Raw genomic sequence first — 5,138 nt, 5'->3', positions numbered from 1 at the left:
AAATAGTTTCGAAATCAATCACATAAGGCCTCCCTTCAATTAAGGGATTCTGATTTCAAACGGGCAAGATAAATAAGGAAAAAGTTTGATCAAAATCTTTTCCAAAGTAGCACAAGAAGGGTAAATACACAGAAGTTACTTAAGGCAAAAGTCCAGTGGTACATGGTTTGTGCAAATAAGGAAAGGCGATCACTCAACAGCTAGTGAAATCAAAATTGTAGGCTTTGTTCGAATGAACCAAGTCAGGAAAAATGAGGAAAGGGTTTTACTTAAGGAAAATCAGTAACAATCAATCAAACCTTATTAAGAGGAATTCCGAATCAATCACAAGTTGACAAAACCTTTTGAAGGAAAAATTCCTCATATATAAAGCATACAGACATATCGAATAAGAAAGAACTATCATGCGAAAAAGCCTAGTATAGAAGAGTTCCAGGTCATAACAAAGAGGCTCAAATCCAGTATATAGACTCAGAATGAGTTTGAGAGTGTCCAGGGTCCCAAATAGAACCCTAGTCCAAAACACAAGATCAAACTCGCCAAAAAACCCCCAAATCCCAGAGTTTTCAACTCGAGTCAGATACAGAGAAGAGAAGACAAATAACTAAAATAGGCTCAGAGGTCTCTTTCAAGGATTCATGTAAAAACAAATAGATAAAATAGCAGGTTCAAGGCAAATAGAATGAAGAACGGATTTGAAGCATAAAGAACACGTTTTAAGAAAGCTTGGAACTTAAACAAGTTTCAGAAGAGAAACGAGATAGTATAGCACTTAAGAGAACAGTATAGGAAATATGTTTAACAAAGAACTCAAACAAAATCCAGAAGAAGGCAACTAAAGACCTAAAAGCTTAGTAGAAAATATAGTATAGGAACATAGGGGTAAACGAACACATAAGATAAACATGTGAAAGCATGATATAGAAACCAGTAGAAGAAAGAACAGAGCACAATAGAAGGACATGCAAAATAAGGCAAACATAAGAACACAAGAGAAGGACATGCGAGGTAGAAAAGAGAACATAAAAACATAGCATAGACAGATTCACGCAAAGAGAAGAAGAAGAGGAGTCAGAAAACATTTTAAAACCTTTTCAGGGACCCTAAATCGAAGAGAAGTAATTTTTGAAAGAAAATTAGGGAAAACGTTTAAGAACTTAAGTAGAGTACAAACATAACATAGATATAAGAAAACAACCAGAGAAAAACCTCGAATAGGTTAGGGTTTTAGAGAAACCCTAGAAATGAGAAAGGCTTGGAAGAAGGTCCGATCTTGAGTCGGAGAGGTCAGAAATAGGCTTCTGATGCTTGAATACGCCGGAGCCAGGCCGGAGAGGCCATAGAACCTTGGGTCTGTAGAGATCTGAAAGGACACCATCGAGGTTGGACCTCGAAACTTCGAACACCCAGGGTTTAATGGTGGAGGAGGGTGAGTACAGGCCATCCATGGTCTGAGAAGCCATGGGTTCTGGTGAGATTGCGGTTGAAGGGGGGTGAGAAAGGCTAGGATTTCAGGAACCTTCGAGAGTGTTTGAGAGAGGGAGAGTATTCAAAGGAGACTGAGAGATGGAAATGAGGGGATTAGGGTAGGGTTAGTGAATTAAAAAAGGTAAGGGGTAATTGTGGTCGTTGATCTAAATGATCAACGACATGATTAAAAGAAAGGGCCAGACGGGTTAACTGGTTGGGTCAGAGGTCGGGTTAGATTAGAATTGGGCCGAACCAATTGGGTTTCAAAATTGGGTCAATTAGGGGGGTCAATTTGGCTATGATTGAAATAAAAATGGGCCAGATTTTAAATAGCCAGTTTTCCCTTTTTATTTTTTAAAAATAGTAAAATGATTTTGAAAGTAAATTAAGAGTGCTGGATCAGTTAATAATATATAAATATTGATTTAAAAATGTTGGAACCAATTTTATAATTATAAAAATGCTATTAAATCTTAAAGTAGGCTAGAATTGCAGTTATATGCAATTTAGCTTTGAAAATATCAAATAAATTTGTAAAAATATATAAAAATTACCTTAAATATATTTTTGTATAAATATGGAAAAAAACAAATTATCCACCAAAATGATAATTTTGGGAATAATTATTGATTTTTATTCTGCTAAAATGAGCAATAAATTGATTAAAAAAATCTTTAAAAATTGGGAAAAAATACTAAAACACTTGGGAATATTTATATATGCGTACATATGTTATTTTGAAAGTATTTTGTATATGAAAAATACATAGGGAAAAAATTGGGTATCAACAGCTGCCCCTCTTTACCCGGGAAGGATGAAAGAGTTGTCGGGTAAAGATATGATGACCAATTTTGACCGAACGAGATGGTTTGAAGAATTTGACCGTGCTCTGGTTCTGAGCTACCTACATATCCCTGGTCTTATAAGAATCAGGTCATATGTAGTTCAGGATCCATCGGCGGAATATGCTGACGGAGGTTTTACAAGAACGGACGCGGCATTCAGGTGAGGAAGTATAGTTAAGGTCTAATCCGGGCTGCGGGAACTGGAGCGGGATCGCTCCTGCTGAGACGGCCGTTGATAGCTGGTTTACCTGCGAATGAACAATACAAATGTATATGGTGCAAGATTTAAACGTGATGCAAGTTCTCATTGAACCATGAATGTTGTCTTTGGACGGTTAAGATGACGTCCTCAGACCATGACGTCCTGGGCCATGAAGCGTATAATAAAGGATTCGCGGGCCATGAAATGATGCTCTCGGGCTATGAAGATGATGCCTTCGAGCTATGATGCCTTTGAATAATGATATGCAAAAGATAAAATGGGGTCCTCAGGCCATGGCATGGCATTCTCGGGCTATGAAAATGGTGCCTCCGAACAATGATGCCTTCAAACAATTTGGCGATCTTTCAGACCATGAGATGCAGAAGGAGGCGATCTTTCAGTCAATGCAAAAAATGTAAATGTGGTGGTGGTATTTCAGCCGATGCAAGATGTAAATAGAAAGTGGCGATATTTCAGCCATGCAAAAAATATAAACGAGGTGGCGGTATTTCAGCCGATGCAAGATAGAAAGTGGCGATATTTCAGCCATGCAAGAAAATAAAAGTGGCGATATTTCAGCCGTGCAAGATGTAGATGAAGGTGGCGATCTTTCAGCCATGCGAGACATAAATAAAGTGACAATATTTCAGCCATGCAGGTGGAGACAGGGCTTAGTCTTGAAAGGGAGAATGGTAGCCTTATGCGATGCAGCGGAATGCAGATGGAGGTAGAGCTTAACCTCGGAAGGCAGAATGGTAGCTCATGCAATGCAGGCAACATGCAGATGGAGGTAGAGCTTAACCTCATAAGGCAGAATGGTAGCCTTATGCAATGCAAAAATTGCAGATGGAGACAGAGCTTAGTCTCGGAAGGCAGAATGGTAGCCTTATGCAATGCAAAGAATGCAGATGGAGACATTGCTTAGTCTCAGAAGGCAGAATGGTAGCCTTATGCAAGAAATAAAAGGCAAGTGGCAGTAGAGTTTTCTTAGCTGATATCTGATTTCGATATTGTGGCTACTAGGGATATTGTGTGCGTATAAAAACTGTGAGTAGGTGACGGTTCTGAGAGTTGTATTCCTGATCAGTATGAGTGTATAGTATATTCGATGATTTTCCAACTCAGGTGCCTACATCCAAAGAAAAATCGTGAGTTTTGTAAAGGGGAAAGGTTAGTTCGTATCCCCGCTGACTTTGCTTGACCTTCTCGGCTTTGTTTCGGTGATACTGCGCGTATCATTGGGGTAGCATTGCTAAATAAAGAAATTTTGGTAACAGACATGCATGATTTAGTAAAAGCATAATATAAGTGCATAATTAAGAATAATTTTCTTTAGATGAACCGACGATTGCGACGTGGTTCAAAACATTGCAACTTTGCTTGCTCCAGAAATTTTGAGGGTCCTCCTCAAAATTCTACCCCAGTTTACCGGGTTGCTGCTCCTGACGACTGTTAATGATAAATGGCTGGAATCGACTTCGGAATTTTGAGGGTCCTCCTCAAAATTTTGCCCCGGTTTCCAATAGCGGGGAAAATGGAAATTTTATTGAATTGTGACCGAACCCATAAGGCTGCCTACGTATCCCCTCTTAAATGGGAATCAGGTCAGGCGTAGTTCAAATTACATCATAAAAGATAGCATAAAGGTTACACATAGTATTGCTTGACTACATTTGAATTGATCGGCTTTGGCCAAACTTCTCCGTCCATTTCTGTAAGTATGAGGGCTCCTCCTGTCAGAACCCGGTGAACTATGTACGGACCCTGCCATTTGGGAGAGAATTTCCTTTTGGCTTCCTCTTGATGCGGAAAAATGTTCTTTAACACCAGCTACCCCAGTGCGAATTGTCTCGGCTTGACTCTTTTGTTGAAGGCTCTGGACATTCTGTTCTGATAGAGCTGACCGTGGCAAACTGCATTCATTCTCTTTCCATTTATAAGATCTAGTTGCTCGTAACGACTCTTCACCCATTCTGCATCGTCGAGCTCTGCTTCCTGTATGATCTTTAAGAAAGGAATTTCTATCTCAGCGGGTATGACTGCTTCTGTACCATATACTAACATGTAGGGAGTTGCCCTAGTTGATGTGCGGACTGCGGTGCGGTATCCCAATAAAGCAAATGAGAGCTTCTCGTGCCACTGCTTATGCTTCTCTATCATTTTTCTTAGTATCTTCTTGATATTCTTGTTGGCAGCTTCTACGGCTCCGTTCATCTGAGGTCTGTAAGTTGTAGAATTCTTGTGTTTGATCTTGAAGGTTTCACACATGGCCTTCATCAAGTCACTGTTGAGATTGGAACCATTATCAGTAATGATTGATTCTGGGATCCTGAATCGACAAATGATGCGGTCACGGACAAAGTCCACCACAACTTTCTTAGTCACTGCTTTGTATGATGCTGCTTCAACCCATTTGGTGAAATAATCAATTGCCACTAGAATGAACCTGTGCCCGTTTGATGCGGTGGGCTCGATAGGTCCGATGACATCCATTCCCCAAGCGGCAAACGGCCACGGCAAGCTTGTTGCATTAAGCTCATTTGGGGGCGCCTTTATCATGTCTGCATGTATCTGACAGCGATTGCACTTTCAGACATACTGGACACAGTCCGTTTCCATAG

The sequence above is a fragment of the Nicotiana sylvestris genome, chromosome 8 (genome assembly GCF_000393655.2).
Source record: "Nicotiana sylvestris chromosome 8, ASM39365v2, whole genome shotgun sequence".
In the NCBI taxonomy this organism is placed as follows: Eukaryota; Viridiplantae; Streptophyta; class Magnoliopsida; order Solanales; family Solanaceae; genus Nicotiana; species Nicotiana sylvestris.
The sequence above is the reverse complement of the archived record's forward strand: the minus strand, read 5'-3'. Positions refer to the sequence as shown.